Here is a 17,450-nt window from a genome sequence, read left to right on the forward strand (position 1 = left end):
TTCTCCATCTCTCTCCTTTTTCCAACTCTCTCTCTTTCTCTCTTCCTCATTCCTTCATCTTTCTCTTCCTCACTATGCACTCTCTCTCTTTTTCTGTCTCCCTGAATTACAACTCTACCATCTCATTTAAAAGATAACAGAAGTTTAGCCTTCCTCCTCTCATCCCCACAATAGTTAGCAAACCTCTCACTTCACTGTTAAATTTTTACCACATTTCTCGGCTTACTCCCCAACCCGTTTCAAACCATAGCTCATGCTTTGTAATGTTTTCCCAGACCTAACCTCATCATTAATAAAGCTATCACACCCTATTTCCTTAATCTTTCTGCTCCCCCTGGCTCTTGTCATTCCCCAAGAAACTAGCCCTTAACTTTCCTTCACTTCAGATAAAGCATGTCACAGGGGAATGTACATTTGTTTGCTTTAATTTTCAGTCCTCAATAACTCTACTTGAAATAAATTGAAGACTTGAAAATAAATTTTTATAATTTATTTTGCAAAATTTTCCTGAACAAAAAAAAAAACATTTCAAATCAGCTGTGCAGTTTTTTTTGATGTTACAACTTAGAAGGAAATAGTTTTCAACTAATATTTCTCTGATTTAAAAATTATCTTGTAAATGAGAATACTGACTGCAGCATTTTCCCACATAGAATAATGTAGACAAGAGAAAAGAGAGAGCAAATACTATGTTATTTTTGAATTAATTCTTTAACCATTTCTTTCCCTTTCTACTGAAAGTTCTGGATGATGAAAAATTAACATTATTGAATTGTGGCCCCTTAAAATGTTGCAAAATATTGATATTTCTAAATTACAGGTCTAGGCAAAGTCCTCAAACAAATTGTACTTAATTTAAACTGCATATCTAATATAATTTTTTAAAATGTTAATATAAATACAAAATAAATCTTCAACTACATTAATGTAGAACTTCAAATGAAAAATAAGAAAGGTAGCAAGCTATGTAATGCATTTATATTTTGTTTTACAAGAAAGAAACCTAATCTTAATGCAGATAGTTACATTTTTAAGGTATCTCTCTGAAGATGCTTTGTGTAATTTTGATGATAATGCTTACTAAGATATTTGAAAAAAACAACAAATCTGAATAACGTATCTCCTCCTCAAAGCCTCAGTCAAAGGATACACACATGGAAGACTGAAAAATAGCCAGCTTTTGCATTCTGTCCTTTCAACAATACAACTGCACTTCAAATGTGCTTTGTTGTTTTCTTTTAATTCACTAAAATTAATCTTATAGATGTAGATGCCAGATTTGCATTAATTAAAACTCCACTGTAGAAGCTAGGCTTAATTGCAATCAAATTTGCTTAATTATGCATGGAGAGAGATTCCCAAATGAGAAGGGTTTTAGTGAGGATTTTGGTTTTTTTATACTGACAAAATAAATTGAAATTGTCAGTTTTTTGTGTTTTATGTAACTCTTGTAAATAATTTGTGAAGCACCTTAAGTCTTCTATGTAAAGCAATGTTATTGCTTAAGTAATTATAACAATCTGCATTTTTCATTGTTAATTGTGGGTGTCAGCCTCATTAATTTTAATTTACAGGCTGTAATGAAATTAAGAAAATTTTGTGCTGATCTGCTGAAACTTGTCTTACAGGAAGTTACTTAATATAACCAAAGTTTGTAAAAGTCAAGAATCATATTTTACATATTTTACGTATTTTTTCCTCTCAAGTAGTTTTTTGTATTGAAATGGACAGATATTAAAACAATTCATTAAAGAAACAACACTATTTTCAAGTCAGTTCTGTAATTAATAACTACAAAACATGAATAGCCACTAAAAAGTGAATGCGAAATTTACCTTGAGCTTTTCTGGTCTTTCCTTTCTTTTCTTGATAACACCGTGTTCCATGAACAAACTAGCACAGGCAAAAACAAACTGCATATTTTTCTGTTTATTGGGTTCGTTAATGTTGCAGAACTTCCCAAGGATCTCCTGAAAGCTGTTTTATAGATGAAAAAAGAGATATATTACAAAAGTCTGTTTCTCATCACAAACGAATGCTACTCATTTGTCCTTAAAGAAATATTGTGAGTAGCAGAAAAAAATAGTTTACAATAAAATTAGCTTCCAGCCTTTTTAAAGGAAATGTTGTCTGTGTAAAAACAGTAAAATTCTCTCTTAAAATAAATCCATGTGCAAAGGCATTGGACACATAATTTTACTAATATATCACCATACGCCATCAACAGTATTTAGTAAGCATTTTATATGAGACAAAGCAATCAATGCTACTTATTGAGTGCTAGAGCACTGTATTAAAGCACTTGGGAGAATACAGTAAAAACAGAGTTGGTGGATGCATTCCCTGGTCACAACTATCTTACGGTTTAGAAAGAGACCAAGCTAAGTACTTGGATCGGTATGGCACAATCAGGTTGAACAGGGTTCCTGACCCACATATTGCTCACAACCTAGCAGATAGAAACAGCAGGTATTCAATCCATCAGTCAATGAAACAATGAACAATACTGTAAAATACAACAGAGTTGGTAGATGCGTTCCCTGCCTACAAGAAGGGGGAAACAGCATTCATATTCTAGATAGGTACAAAAGTGTTTTAAGTCTGAAGGTGGCTTAAATATCTGGTGGTTAAAGGGTACAGATCCCTCTCAGGGTCACACCTGGAGAGTGTCCAGTATTCTACCAGTCACGACAATAGGAGGGAGAGTTAAGCAGAGGCACATCCATTCCATTACTAGCTTGGGCACAAGCTAGGCAGTGGAAGGCAATCTTGCTACAAGTCAAAACACCCCTGTACTGGGCAGCAGCAGCATGGGAAAGAGTCAAGGGCAGAGACTTATTTATATGTAGAAGGAGACAATGGTAAACCACTTCTGAATTTTTTCCAAGAAAACTCTACTGATATGCTACCAGAACGATTGCAGATGGTAATGGGGCGTTCTGGGAGAGATGGGTCTATGCGTCGCTATGGGTCGGATATGACTCGACAGCATAAGACAACAATAACAAAGCGTGGCTCAGTGGAAAGAGCATGGGCTTTGGAGTCAAAGGTCTTGGGTTCAAATCCCAGCTCTGCCAATTGCCAGCTGTGTGACTTTGGGCAAGTCACTTCACTTCTCTGGGCTTCAGTTACCCCTTCTGTAAAATGGGGATTAAGACTGTGAGCCCCCGGTGGGGCAACCTGATCACCTTGTAACCTTCCCAATCAATCAGTCAATCGTATTTATTGAGCGCTTACTGTGTGCAGAGCACTGTACTAAGTGCTTGGGAAGTACAAGCTGGCAACATATAGAGACAGTCCCTACCCAACAGTGGGCTCACAGTCTAGAAGGGGGAGACAGAGAACAAAACCAAACATACTAACAAGATAAAATAAATAGAATAGATAGGTACAAGTAAAATAAATAAATAAATAGGGTAATATGTACAAATATATATACATATATACAGGTGCTGTGGGGAAGGGAAGAAGGTAAGATGCGGGGGATGGAGAGGGGGACGAGGGGGAGAGGAAGGAAGGGGCTCAGTCTGGGAAGGCCTCCTGGAGGAGATGAGCTCTCAGTAGGGCCAACGCTTAGAACAGTGCTTTGCACATAGTAAGCGCTTAATAAATGCCGTCATTGTTATTATTATTATCCAAATGCAAAGTGACACAGAAGGGAGTAAAGGAGAGAGGGCCTAATTGGGGAAGGCCTCTTTGGAGATATGATTTAATAAGACTTTGAAGGTAAGGAGTGTGGCGGTCTGTGGTATATGAAGGGAGTTGGGGTTCTGGGTCAGAAGAAGGACATGAGCAAGCGACTGGTGGTGAGAGAAGCAGTGTGGCCTAATGGCTAGAGCATGGACCTGGGTTCTAATCCCAGCCCCACCACTAGTCTGCTGTGTGACCCTGGGAAAGTCCCTTAATTTCTCTGTGCCTCGGTTACCTCATTCATAAAATGAGGATTAAGACTGTGAGCCCCATGTGGGCCAGGACTTTGTCCAACCTGAGTACCTTGGATCTACCCCAGCTCTTAGAGCAATTCTTGACACATAGTAAGTGCTTAACAAATACCATCATTATATTTGAACAAGAACAAGGTACAGTGAGTAACTTGAGGTTAGAGGAGCCAAGTGTGCTGGATGAGTTGAAGGAGGAAATTAGTGAGGTGAGATACAAGGCACCAGACTGGTTGAGTGTTTGACAGCCAGTAGTAAAGAGTTGTTGTTTGATGCAGAGCTATTATAATAATTATAATAATTGTGGTATTTGTTAAGCACTTACCACATGACAAGCACTGTGCTAAGTGCTAGAATAGATACAAATTGAACAAGTCAAACCCAGTCTCTGTCAGGACAGGTAATCAATCCCCATTTTACAGATGGGGAAAATAAGACACAGAAAATAATAATAATAATAATGATGATGGCATTTGTTAGGTGCTTACTATGTGCAAAGCACCGTTCTAAGCACTGGGGGGGATACAAGGTGATCAGGTTGTCCCGCATGGGGCTCACAGTTATCATCCCCATTTTACAGATGAGGTAACTGAGGCGCCGAGAAGTTAAGTGATTTGCCCAGGGTCACACAGCAGATATATGGTGGAGCTGGGATTCGAACCCATGACCTCTGACTCCAAATCCCGTGCTCTTTCCACTGAGCCATGCTGCTTCTCTAGACTAGGAGCTTGCTGTGGGCAGGGATTGACACTTTTTACTGCTATATTGTACTTTGCTGAGCACTTAGTAATAATAATAATAATAATAATAATGGTATTTGTTAAGAACTTACTATGTGCAAAGCACTGTTCTAAGCACTGGGGAGGTTACAAGGTGATCAGGTTGTCCCATGGGGAGCTCACAGTCTTAATCCCCATTTTCCAGATGAGGTAACTGAGTCACAGAGGAGTTAAGTGACTTGCCCAAAGTCACACAGCTGACAGTTGGCGGAGCCAGGATTTGAACCCATGACCTCTGACTCCAAAGCCCATGCTCTTTCCACTGAGTCATGCTGCTTCTCGTACAATGTGCTGCACACAGTAAGCGTTTAATAGATATACCTGAATGAAGCAATTAGGTTGGACCAGTCTCTGTCCCACATGGGGCTCAAAATCTACAGAGGAGGGAGAACACTTGCTCCTCTGTGGATTTTGAGCCCCATGTGGGACAGAGACTGGTCCAACCTAATTGCTTCATTCAGTAAGTGACTTGTCCAAAGTCACACAGCAGGCATCCTTCCTATCTCACAAGCTCATAACCGTGGCATTATCCTTGACTCCTCTCTGTCATTCAACCCACATATTCAAGCATCATTAAATCCTGTCAGTTCTGTCTTGACAACATCACTAAAATCTTCCCCTTTCTCTCCATCCACACTGCTACCACATTAATACAAGCATTTATCCTGTCCTTCCATGATTATTTTTTCAGCCCCCTTGCTAACCTCCCTGCCTCCTGTCTCTCCTCGCTCCAGTCCATACTCCACTCCACTGCCCGGATCATTTTTCTTCAAAAATGTTCAGCCCATGTTTCCCCACTGCTGAAGAAAGTCCAGTGGTTGCCCATCCACTTCCACATCTACCAAAACTCCTCCCATTGGCTTTAAAGCAATTAATCACTTTGCCCCCTCCTACCTCACCTCACTACTCTCCTACAACAACCCAGCCTGCTCACCTCATTCCTCTAATGCTAACTTCTCACTGTACCTCAATTTCATCTATCTCACCATCTCCCTCGCGCCCACATACATCCTGCTCCTAGCCTGGAATGCTCTCCCTCTTCGTAACAGACAGATAATTGCTTTCCCCCACTTGAAAGCCTTACTGAAGTCACATCTCTTCCAAGAAGCCTTCCCTGACTAAGCCCTCCTCTCTTCTTCTGCACTCCCTTCTGCATCACCCTGACTTGCTCCCTTCGTTCATCCTCCCTCCCATCCCCAAAGCACATATGCATATATCTGTAATTTAGGTATTTACTTATTCATTTATTTAAGTATATTAATTTCTGTCTCCCTCTCTAGACTGTAAGCACTCAATAAATACAACTGAATTAATGAATGAATGAAATACAACTGAATGAATTAATATAATATTGAAAAGGTAATGTGAATCATCATCACAGTATCTTATGCATCCTGGATGGTGGTCAAAACTGGAAATGGAGTGTTAATCATAGAGTGGGAAGCAACATGGCATAGTGGAAAGAGCACCACCCTGGCAGTCAAGAGACCTGAGTACTAATTTCAGCTTTTGCTACTTACCTGCTGTGTGTCCTAAGGCAAGCCACTTAACTTCTCAGTTTCCCTTAGTGTAATATGAGGATTTGAAACCTGTTTGCACTCCACTCACTTCACTCCTCAAAAATGGCCCTCTTTAGGGTCACCAATAACCCCCTTGCCAAATCCAATGGCCTTAACTCGGTCCTAATCCTATTTGACTTCTCGCTCCCTTCTGATATTGTAGGTCCTCTTCCCGGAACGTTATCCAACCTTAGATTCACTGACACCATCCTCTCCTGGTTCTCCTCCTATCTCTCTGGCTGCTTCTTCTCCATCTCTTTCCAAGGCTCCTCCTTCTCCAACATTCCAGCGGTATGAGTCCTTCGAGGCTCAGTTGTGGTTCCCATTCTATTCTCCATCTATATGTCCTCACCCTTGGAAAATGCAGCTGCTCCCACTGTTTCAAATACCATCTCTATGTGGATGAATCCCAAATCTACCTCTTCAGCCCTGACCTCTCTCCTCTGCAGTCTGACATTTCCTCTTGCCTTGAGGACATCTCTACTTGGATGTCTTGCCAACACCTCAAATTAAACGCGTCCAAAATAGACCTCCTCACCTTCCCACCCAAACCCTATCCTTCCCGTAACTTTCCATCACTGTAGACAAAATCCTGATTTATCCTGTTTTGCAACCCCATGCTCTACTCATCTTTCTCATTTAACCCACATACTCCATCTAACGCCAAATCCTGTTGGTTCTACTTTGGCAATATTTATAGAATCTGTACTTTAGTCTCCATCCAAACAGCTACCATGCTGATTCAAGCACTTATCATATGTCTGCACTTGTCTGCATGAGCCTGCTCCCTGACCACCTTGCTTTACTGACCCTCCCAACTCCATTCCATACTTCATTCTAGTCCCCGCATCATTTTCCTACAAAAAGTTCAGTCCAAGTCTCCTTACTCCTCCAAAACCTGCAATGGTAGCCCAACCATCTCCACATCAAACAGAAAACTGCTTAGAGCAGTATGGTCTAGTGGAAAAAGCATGGCCCTCGGAGCGGGTTCTAAACACAGCTCTGCCATATGTATGCTTCCTTGCTCTCCTCCTCCTCCCCATCCCCCCGCCTTACTTCCTTTCCCTCCCCACAGCACCTGTATATATGTATATATGTTTGTACATATTTATTACTCTATTTTACTTGTACATATTTATTCTATTTATTTTATTTTGTTAATATGTTTTGTTTTGTTGTCTGTCTCCCCCTTCTAGACTGTGAGCCTGCTGTTGGGTAGGGACCGTCTCTATCTGTTGCCAACTTGTACTTCCCAAGCGCTTAGTACAGTGCTCTGCACACAGTAAGCGCTCAATAAACACGATTGAATGATGAAGGAAAAAGTATGCTGTGTGACCTTTGGCAAGTCACTTCACTTCTCTGTGCCTCAGTTGCCTCATCTATAAAATGGGGATTAAGACTGTGATACCCTCGTGCTACAGGGACTGTGTCCAACCTGATTACCTTGTATCTTACCCCAGCACTTAATATAGTGCTTGGTACATAGTAAGCACTGAACCAATACCATTTTTACTATTATTATCTTTAAGGCACTCAATCAGCTCTCCTCCTATATTACCTTGCTGATTTTCTATTACAATCCAGGCCATATACTACACTCTTCTAGTGCCAACCTACTCACTGTACCTCAGTCTCCTCTGTCTTGCCACTAATACCTTGTCCACGTTCTTCCCTTTGTCCACTCCCTCCCCTTATATATACAAAGAGCACTGCTCTCTCCATCTTTAAAGCCCTCCTAAAATCACATCTCCTCCAAGAGACCTTCCCTTTCTAAACCTTAATTTCCACTATTTTCCCCTCTCCTCTACATTATCTATGTACTTGGATCTGTACCTCTTAAGCACTTGAAATTCACCCCACTCTCAGCCCCATAGCATTTATGCGCATATCCTTGTTCTCTCCCATTCCATTGAGAAGCAGCATGGCTCAGTGGAAAGGCCCCAGGCTTGAGAGTCAGAGGTCGTGGGTTCTAATCCCAGCTCTGCCACTTTTCAGCTGTGTGACTTTGGGCAAGTCACTTAACTTCTCTGTGCCTCAGTTACCTCCTCTGTAAAATGGGGATTAAGACTGTGAGCTCCACGTGGGGCAACCTGATTACCCTGTATCTTCCCCAGCACTTAGAACAGTGCTTGGCACATAGAAAGCACTTAACAAATGCCATTATTATTATTACCATTATTATTATTATTCCATCTGTAATTTATTTTAATGCCTGTCTCCCCCACTAACCATAACAATGATAATGGAAGAACCATTAGCCAGGTTAAAGATTATGGCAGACAACAGAACGTTCCAGAGAAAATACATCCATAGAGTCACTATGAATCGGAAATGACTTGACAGCATTACCCCTCTAAACAGCAAGCTCCTTGTGGGCAAGGTCTATGTCTACCAACTCTATTGTATTGATCTCTCCCAAGTGCTTAGTACAGTGCTCTCCACAGAGCAAATACTTAATAAATACCACTGAGAGATTGGTTAATTGTTTGATTGGTAAGGGAACAGATATAAAATGAGAGAATAGGGGAGGCCACCATTCTTCAAAGTATGTTATTCTGTTATCTCTATTGGGTACAGAATTTTTCTGTACTAAAAAATGTGCCTTCAGGAGAGAGCAGTGGCATGCATGTCTGCACTACTAAGATCATGGTCTCTGTACATACTCAGCTGTCTTTCCCTTTTGCAAGTGAAACTGTTGGTGTTGAGATACTAAGCAAAGGTGCCAGTATAGCTGTAAATATCAGTATGTGTCTGACTCCTCGCTTGATTATATGAATGCTTTAAATTCACCAGTTGCACTCTTCTGGAGTGCTGGTTTTGAGGTTGGTGAGACAGTGATTACTTTGATGTGTTTTGTAGCCCCTTCCCATTTCAAGGTGACCATCATTATCATCAATGGTATTTACTGACTGCTTACTAGGCTGAGAGTTCTGTACTAAGCTCTTGGGAGAGTACAATACTAAGCTCAAGGGAGAGAGTACAATACAACAGATTTGGTAGATGCATGCCCTGCCCACAAGGAGCTTACAGTCTAGCGCTTACAGTCTTGAGACTGTAAACCAGTTTGTTCAAATACTCAAGGAATCATCCTAGGAACTAGGTCATCCTCCATCCGTGGGGCTGTTACACTGTTTGGGAAAGCCAGGTCAACCACCGGAACCACTTTGTTATCCAGGCACTTCCAGTGCTTAGAACAGTGCTTGGCACATAGTAAGCACTTAACAAAAGCAATTAGTATTATTATTATTATATCCTCTAGAATAGAAGCTCATCCCCTAGGCTGTTACCTCACTGTGAGCAGGAAGCATGTCTACCAACTCTGTTACCTGTACTCTCCCAAGAGCTTAGTACAGTACTCTGCAAACAATAAGTGCTCAATAAATATGATTGGTTGATCTCTCAATTATATATTGAAAATTACTCATTGAGATTAATGTCTGTCTCCCCCTCTAGACTGTAAACTCTTTATTCACAGGGAATATGTCCACTAATTTTGTTGTATTATTCTACTCTTCCAGACACTTAGTACAGTGCTCAGTAAACACCAATCAATAATTGATTGATTGGGCAACCCAAAATACAATCATGATTTGAAATTTTATTCCCCAGTTGGTATTCTTCAAACTGCTTTTTCTTCATCACATTTTCTTTCCCCATTTAACCATTTTTCCCCTTCCTTCTCACAAAGTTTTCACTTTTAGTGTGCTCTTGAATAGTCCTTTGGTGTATACCCTTTGCCTCTCTCAGTTTCTCATTTTTCTTTCCCTCCTGTTCTCTTTCTATGCTATTACTCCACCTCCTGACAAACTTCCTGTTCCGTTCTGTGTCCCCAAATCTTTCTGTCCTCTCTGCCCCTTATTTCACCCAGTAATACTATTATTATGATTGATTTACAGAGCTAGAGAATTCCACAAGTACCACAGTGCTGTGTAATGTACACATTCCATACAGCAATAAATCTAAAAATAACTAGAGAAAGGAGACATTTAAGTTGAGTTTAAAGTGCTAAAAGGTTCAAAGAGACCAGTCATTGTGTGAACGGTAGTTTCACTAGCTTCAAGACAAATGGGCCAAAGTCAATGTGACCAGGTTCTCATAATGAAATCAGCAATAAATCAGATACGATATGTAAGCATGAATCAAATCATTAGACTCAAATAAGATTCTAGGCATGGGCTAAAAGAAAAATGTTATCTTTTGTTCCTTTCTCACTGTCCTATTTCCAACTGTCTTTATTCTATCTCATTCTTAAGCCTCTCCATCATCTGCATTCTCCTTCTCTGTTCTTCCTATTTCTAATTTTTTCCCACATTTTGCTCAGAATGAGAGAAAGAGCGAGGTTGTCCTTTATATTCAGAGTTGGTATTCCTAACAGTTGAGTTCCGCACCATAATAATAATAATGGTATTTGTTAAGCACTTACTATGTGCCAAGCACTGTTCTAAGCACTAGGGGTGGGGGGATACAAGGTAATCAGGTTGTCCCACATGGGTCTCACAGTCTTAATCTCCATTTTACAGATGAGGAAACTGAGGCACAGAGAAGTTAAGTGACTTGCCCAAAATCACACAGCTGACAAGTGGCTGAGCCGAGATTAGAACCCATGACCTCCCACTCCCAAGCCCGTGCTCTTTCTATTTGAGCCATGCTGCTTCTCTAAAAACTTCTTCCCTGACCGGGAATCAAACCCGGGCCACAGCGGTGAGAGCGACAAATCCTAACCACCAGACCACACCTGTGGACCACCATAAAGGTGTGTGTTCCAGAAAAAATATATGGGGTGAAACAATGGCAGTCCATTATACGATATGTGCCACATAATAATAATAATAATAATAATAATAATAATAATAATAATAATGGCATTTGTTAAGTGCTCAGAGAAGCAGCGTGGCTCAGTGGAAAGAGCACGGGCTTTGGAGTCAGAGGTCATGGGTTCGAATCCTGGCTCCACCACATGTCTGCTGTGTGACCTTGGGCAAGTCACTTAACTTCTCTGAGCCTCAGTTCCCTCATCTGTAAAATGGGGATTGACTGTGAGCCTCACGTGGGACAACCTGATCACGTTGTATCCCCCCCAGCGCTTAGAACAGTGCATTGCACATAGTAAGCGCTTAATAAATGCCATTATTATTATTATTATTACTATGTGCAAAGCACTGTTCTAAGTGCTGGGGGATACAAGGTGATCAGGTTGTCCCACGTGGGGCTAACAGTCTTCATCCCCATTTTACAGATGAGGTAACTGAGGCTCCGAAAAGTGAAGTGATTTGCCCAAGGTCACACAGCAGACATGTGGTGGAGCCGGGATTCAAACTCATGACCTCTGACTCCAAATCTCTTGCTCTTTCCACTGAGCCACGCTGCTTCTCTAAGCACATCTGCTCCCATGCAGCCCCACTAGCCATGGCACACCACCTGTGATATTGCTCCCCTCCCTGGCATCATCTACCCATTCTGATCAGCCTCCCCAAAGAGGTGACGGGAGATGTATGTGCAATGGCAGCAATCTGAGCCTTCACTAATTGGATAATGCTGGGAAGACTCGGCCTGTGGCCTTTTTGTGGAAATTGACTGTCCTTGTATCTTTTGTCATTTTGCCTTTATTTTCTCAATCTTTCTTCATGTTTGTAGGCCATTTTTCCCTTTCAGAGTGTGATCCCCAAGGGCCATATATTATTTCTCCTTTATTATACTCCTCCACAGAGCTTCATATAGTGCTTTGCCCACAGTAGACACTGAATGAAATTCATTACATATTAACACTATCCTCTGGTATGCCTGATGTAAGCAGTACTTATAATAATGATAATAATTAACAAAGGGAGGGCAGGGTTTGTTTGGGAAGACAAGGAGTTCAGATAATGCCAACTTGTACTTCCCAAGCGCTTAGTACAGTGCTCTGCACACAGTAAGCGCTCAATAAATACGATTGATGATGATGAGATAATAATAATGACGGCATTTATTAAGTGCTTACTATGTGCAAAGCACTGTTCTAAGCACTGGGGAGGTTACAAGGTGATCGGGTTGTCCCACGGGGGGCTCACAGTTTTAATCCCCATTTTACAGATGAGTTAACTGACGCACAGAGAAGTTAAGTGACTTGCCCAAAGTTACACAGCTGACAATTGGCGGAGCAGGGATTTGAACCCCTGACCTCTGACTCCAAAGCCCATGCTCTTTGCACTGAGCCACACTGCTACTCCCTAGGTAATTTCCCTACTTTAGAAATCACTTCTTGGTTTCTCAAACATCTCAAATGGCCGATCTGATAGAGCATGTTTTTTTCATATTTGCCTAATTTCTGGCCGGGTTGCCTATGACAGTTGTCTCTGAATTCAATTAGAACCACATTATGTGAAATTCTGATCTGAAATTATGCAGTCCAACTCTGGGATAGGCTTCTCCCATGGGGATTCCCCCTCTTCACAATGGTGCTTGAGAGATCTGGGTAGAGCATGGACAGAGCACGAGTTTGGGAGCCAGAGGTCACGGGTTCTAATCCTGATTCCGCCACTTGTCAGCTGTGTGACTTTGGGCAAGTCACTTAACTTCTCTGGGCCTCAGTTACCTCATCTATAAAATGGGGATTAAAACTGTGAGCCCCACATGGGACAGCCTGATCACCTTGTATCCCCCCCCCGCCCCCCAGTGATTAGAACAGTGCTTTGCACATAGTAAATGCTTAACAAATGTGTTATTATTATTATTATCTGAACTCCTTGTCTTCCCAAACAAACCCTGCCCCCCCTGTTTTTCCCATCACTATAAACACCACTATCCTTCCTATCTCACAAGCCCTTGGTGTAATCTTGGCACTGTCCTCCACTCATCTCCCTCAGTCCACACACGCATTCAATCTATCATGGAATCCTGTTGTGTTTTCACAAACACAACACAAATCTGCCCTTTCCTCTCTACCCAAACTGCTACTATGTTAAGCCATGCAGTTATCCTATAACAATAATAATAATAATGGTATTTGTTAAGTGCTTACTGTGTGCAAAGCACTGTTCTAAGTGATGGGGTAGATACAAGGTCATCACGTTGTTCCATGTGGGGCTTATATTAAAATCCCCATTTTACAGATGAGGTAACTGAGGCACAGAGAAGTTAAGTGACTTGCCTAAAATCATACAACTAATAAGTGGCAGAGCCGGGATTAGAACCCATGACCTCTGACTCCCAAGCCCGTGATCTTTCCATTAAGCCACACTACTTCTCACCCTAACTATCCCACCTTAACCTCCTCTCTGACCACCCAGTCTCCTGACCCTCCTTACTCCAATCCATACTTCACTCCGCTGCATGGATCACTTATCAACAAAAGCATTCAGTCCATGTCTCCCCACTCCTCAAGAACCTCCAATGACTGCCCTTCTACCTCCGAATCAAACAGAAACTCCTTATCATTGGCTTTAAAGCACTCTTTCAACTTGCCCCATCCTACCTCACCTCACCAACCTCCTACTACAGCCCACCCCTCACACTCTGCTCCTAACTGTGCCCCGAACTTGTTTATCTCACAGCTAACCCCTTTTCCATGTTCTCCTACTACGCTGGAACTCCCTTCCACTTCATATATGCCAGATTACCACTGTCTCCAACTTCAAAGCTTTTTTAATGTTGCATCTTCTCCAAGACGCCTTCCCCGATGAAGTCCTGTTTTCCCTGGCTTGCCTTCTGCCTTCTCTATGCACTTGGGTCTATGACCTTTGTAAATGTCTTTTAAATTTTATATTATAAAATATTTATTCATATTAATGTTCGTCTCTCCCTCTAGGCTGTAAGCTCATTATGGGCAGGGAGCATGTTTGCTATTTCTGTTTATTGTACTCTCCAAAGCACTTCATACAGTGTTCTGAGCATAACTGCTCTATAAATACAATTGGTTGATTAATCTGTTCTTCAGCTAATCTATTTAGCTTTCTCTTGTCTTCTCTTGCTTCTCCCTCCACTGATCTCCTGCTTAAACCGTCTCCTCTCTGACTGGAACTCCCCACAGCAGACCACTGGTCTCCACAAGTTCAAAGACTTTTATGACAACAAATCAACTTCTGAGGGCCTTCAACTAATTAATAGCATTTATCAAGCATGCATTGGATGAAGAGCACTGTATTAAGCACTTGGGTGAGTGCAGCAGAATTAGTATACTGGATTCTTGCCATCAAGGAGTTTACAATCCCAATTATTTTCTGCTGAAAGTCCACACACTAGAAGACATGCAAGAATTAGAACAGCACTGCTGACAAGCCTGAATGAGGTTGCAACATTAAAATCCTACATCAGATTGACAACGATAAAAGTGGCTTCTAAATTTTGCTGCTCATACAGCTCAATTGCCAGTGATACAATTTTACCTTTTCAAGAGCTGAGTACCAAGCTTTGCACACCACAAGCACTCAATAAATATTACTGATTGATGGATTTATCCTTTTTTTTTCTTTCCAGAAGTGGCTCTATTACATCTTTCCAACATGGCATGCCTTCTGAGGTGTGTTTTAAACTGCATTATTTTAATGAAATTGAATGGACCAAATTTTTCCTGTGGATAACTTAGCTCCTCTGTAAGTGAAGTTTCTCATGTCAAAAGAAGAATTACAGTTATTGATTTTTGTCACTGTTATCCCATTTCCCCAAAAACACTGCAGGACAGAACTTTAAAGGTTCAGTATCATTAGACATCAAATGAACATATTTTTTCATTTGATATTTAGTCTCTTGCTAATATTTTTAATCTTGATCTAAAATAATCTTGTTTTTCTAATTTACCTAAAACATTGCTGCCCAGGAAGTAGCTAAGCATTTATCAGGGATTTTTAGGGACTGCGGATTATGGCTAGAAATTCAAATCCACCAAGGTCATACAAATAGCACTGCCTTTTTGGATTCAAGGGAGAGTTAAACCTCTTTGTGACACTGAATATAAAATAAAATGGGAAAATAACATAACTGAAGAGAAAATCACCTCAGCATGTAACAATAGTAGTAGCATTTACTGAGCCCCATTTAGTGTGGTGCACTAAATTTGCCAAGTACAGAAGAATGAAATTGCACATTTTCTGACTACAAGGAGCTTACACAAACATAAAGCTTCTTACAGCAGTTTTGAAATTAATAAATTGAGCAGACACATATACATGAGTGCTAACAGGGGTGTATCTAAGTTCATAAATATTAGAGAAAGCTGAAGGGATGGTTCGGCTCAGGGGGCTGGGAAATTAATTAGGGAAAGCTTTTTGGTAAAGGGTGGGATTTTAGGTGGGATTTGAAATGGAAAGAGCTGTAGTCTGTCCAATGTGGGGAAGAAGGGATTTGAAGGCCAGGGAAACAGTGAGTGAGGAGATGGAGGTTGAAATGTCAAGAGCAGGGTATACAGTTAGAACATTGGCTTAGGAATAGCGAAGACAGAGGGTTAGGTAATAGTAACTGAAAAAAGTTGATAAAGTAAGACCAGATGGTAGAGATTACAGATGAAGTAACATATAGTATATATTGGAAAGAGGAAGTCTTGAAGGAGGAGGTGATGATGATGATAGCCTAGAAGTGCTATGGTATTTTATATAAATGTTACTACGTGATATATTTCTGAGTACAGTGCAATAAAATATTGCAAAATTTTATCATCCTTTCCAAGGTTGTTTCCCAGGATTTAACAAGTATGGAAATATCCTGCTAATTAAGGACATTTGCTCAGCACAAAAATGCTATATGGCTCATAGGCGATAAAGGAATGTCACAAAGCGCTTAGGAAAGCGCGACAGAAAATACAATAGAATATAGAACCGTAGGGTACAACAGAAAGCACCTGCAGCTTAGTGATATATTGCTGAATCATGACATTTACAAGAATACTTCTATTATTGGGGCATTAATTCCAACCATTTGTTTGGAAGTTGCAAAGATTTGAATTGCTTAATAATATTTCTGCCTGTAGCGTTATTACTATGAAATGCCCAATAACAAAGAAGAACCTCCCATACTGCTTTGTGTAAATATCCAGCACTTTGAACAGTGCTTTGCACATAGTAAGCACTTAACAAATGCCATTATCATTATTATTGTTATTCTCCTTGGTTAAAGATTTGAGTTATTCAAGTAATTTTTCTGCCCTCAGTTTCACGTTGACTAACTAGCCTGGATCCTTCTCTGTCTATCGAAAAAACAAGTCACATGAACCAGAAATGATCATCAAAAGATAAACATTTTGGCTTCCCTCTCTTAGTCATTGTTACCTTTTACTGAAATATCATTAATGACATTTTTTTAAAAGTCTGCAAAGCCAGTTAGAATAACAAGTAAACAAAAAAAAAGGAAGGAAATCATGGTTAATGGGCTCTTCAAAAAGCTTAGTTTAACTATAGACATAACATGAAGAGCCGGTGAGTGCATCCATCAATTTTAAAAAAGGTTTCTGATCTAAATATTGACATCTAGAGGAACAGCATAGCTCATGATAATGGAGAAGTTTTATTCAGAGACGGATGTTTTTAAGAGTGACTTAGAGGATGTCTATCAGAGTGGCTGAGCAGTCTAAAAGTGCTCGGTTTAGGCTTTAGTCTCCTTGGGGCCATGGATTCTTATCCCATCATTGCCAAGTGATAAGGCAGTGTGTCCTAATGGATAGAGCATGGGCCTGGGAATCATATTTATTGAGCCCTTCTGGTATGCAGAGCACTGTACTAAGGGCTTGGGAGAGTACAATATATCAATAAACAGACACACTCCCTGCCCACAGCAAGCTTACAGCCTAAAAGGGGATACAGACATTAATATAAAATAAATAAATTTCAGATATGTACATAAGTTCTGTGGGGCTGGGATGGGAGATGAATAAAGGGAGCAAATCAGGGCGATGCAGAAGGTAGTGGGAGAAGAGCAGAGGGGGCTTAGTCCGGGAAGTCCTCATGGAGGAGATGTACTCCAAGGCCCATGGTCTAGCCACTAGGCCACGCTGCTTTTCATTGAGCAAGTCACTTTCCAGAGCTTGGAACAGTGCTCCAGTGCTTAGAACAGTGCTTGCCACATAGTAAGCACTTAACAAATACCATCATGTTTTTTAAACTTCTCTGTGCCTACATTACTTCACCTATAAAATGAGGATTAACACTGTCAGCCCCATGTGGGACTGGGACTGTGTCCAACTTGATGATCTTGTACCTATCCCAGTG

General features: G+C 40.8%; 1 non-coding gene across 1 annotated transcript; it reads left to right on the forward strand.

Annotated features, from left to right (window-relative positions):
* Nucleotides 1–2,641: 2,641 nt before the first annotated feature.
* On the forward strand, nt 2,642–2,780 carry LOC119924442. Its single transcript, XR_005449155.1, has one exon. It is a non-coding gene; the product is annotated as a small nucleolar RNA SNORA7 (small nucleolar RNA).
* The last annotated feature ends 14,670 nt before the right edge of the window (nt 2,781–17,450 follow it).

The sequence above is a fragment of the Tachyglossus aculeatus genome, chromosome 2 (genome assembly GCF_015852505.1).
Source record: "Tachyglossus aculeatus isolate mTacAcu1 chromosome 2, mTacAcu1.pri, whole genome shotgun sequence".
NCBI lineage: Eukaryota > Metazoa > Chordata > Mammalia > Monotremata > Tachyglossidae > Tachyglossus > Tachyglossus aculeatus.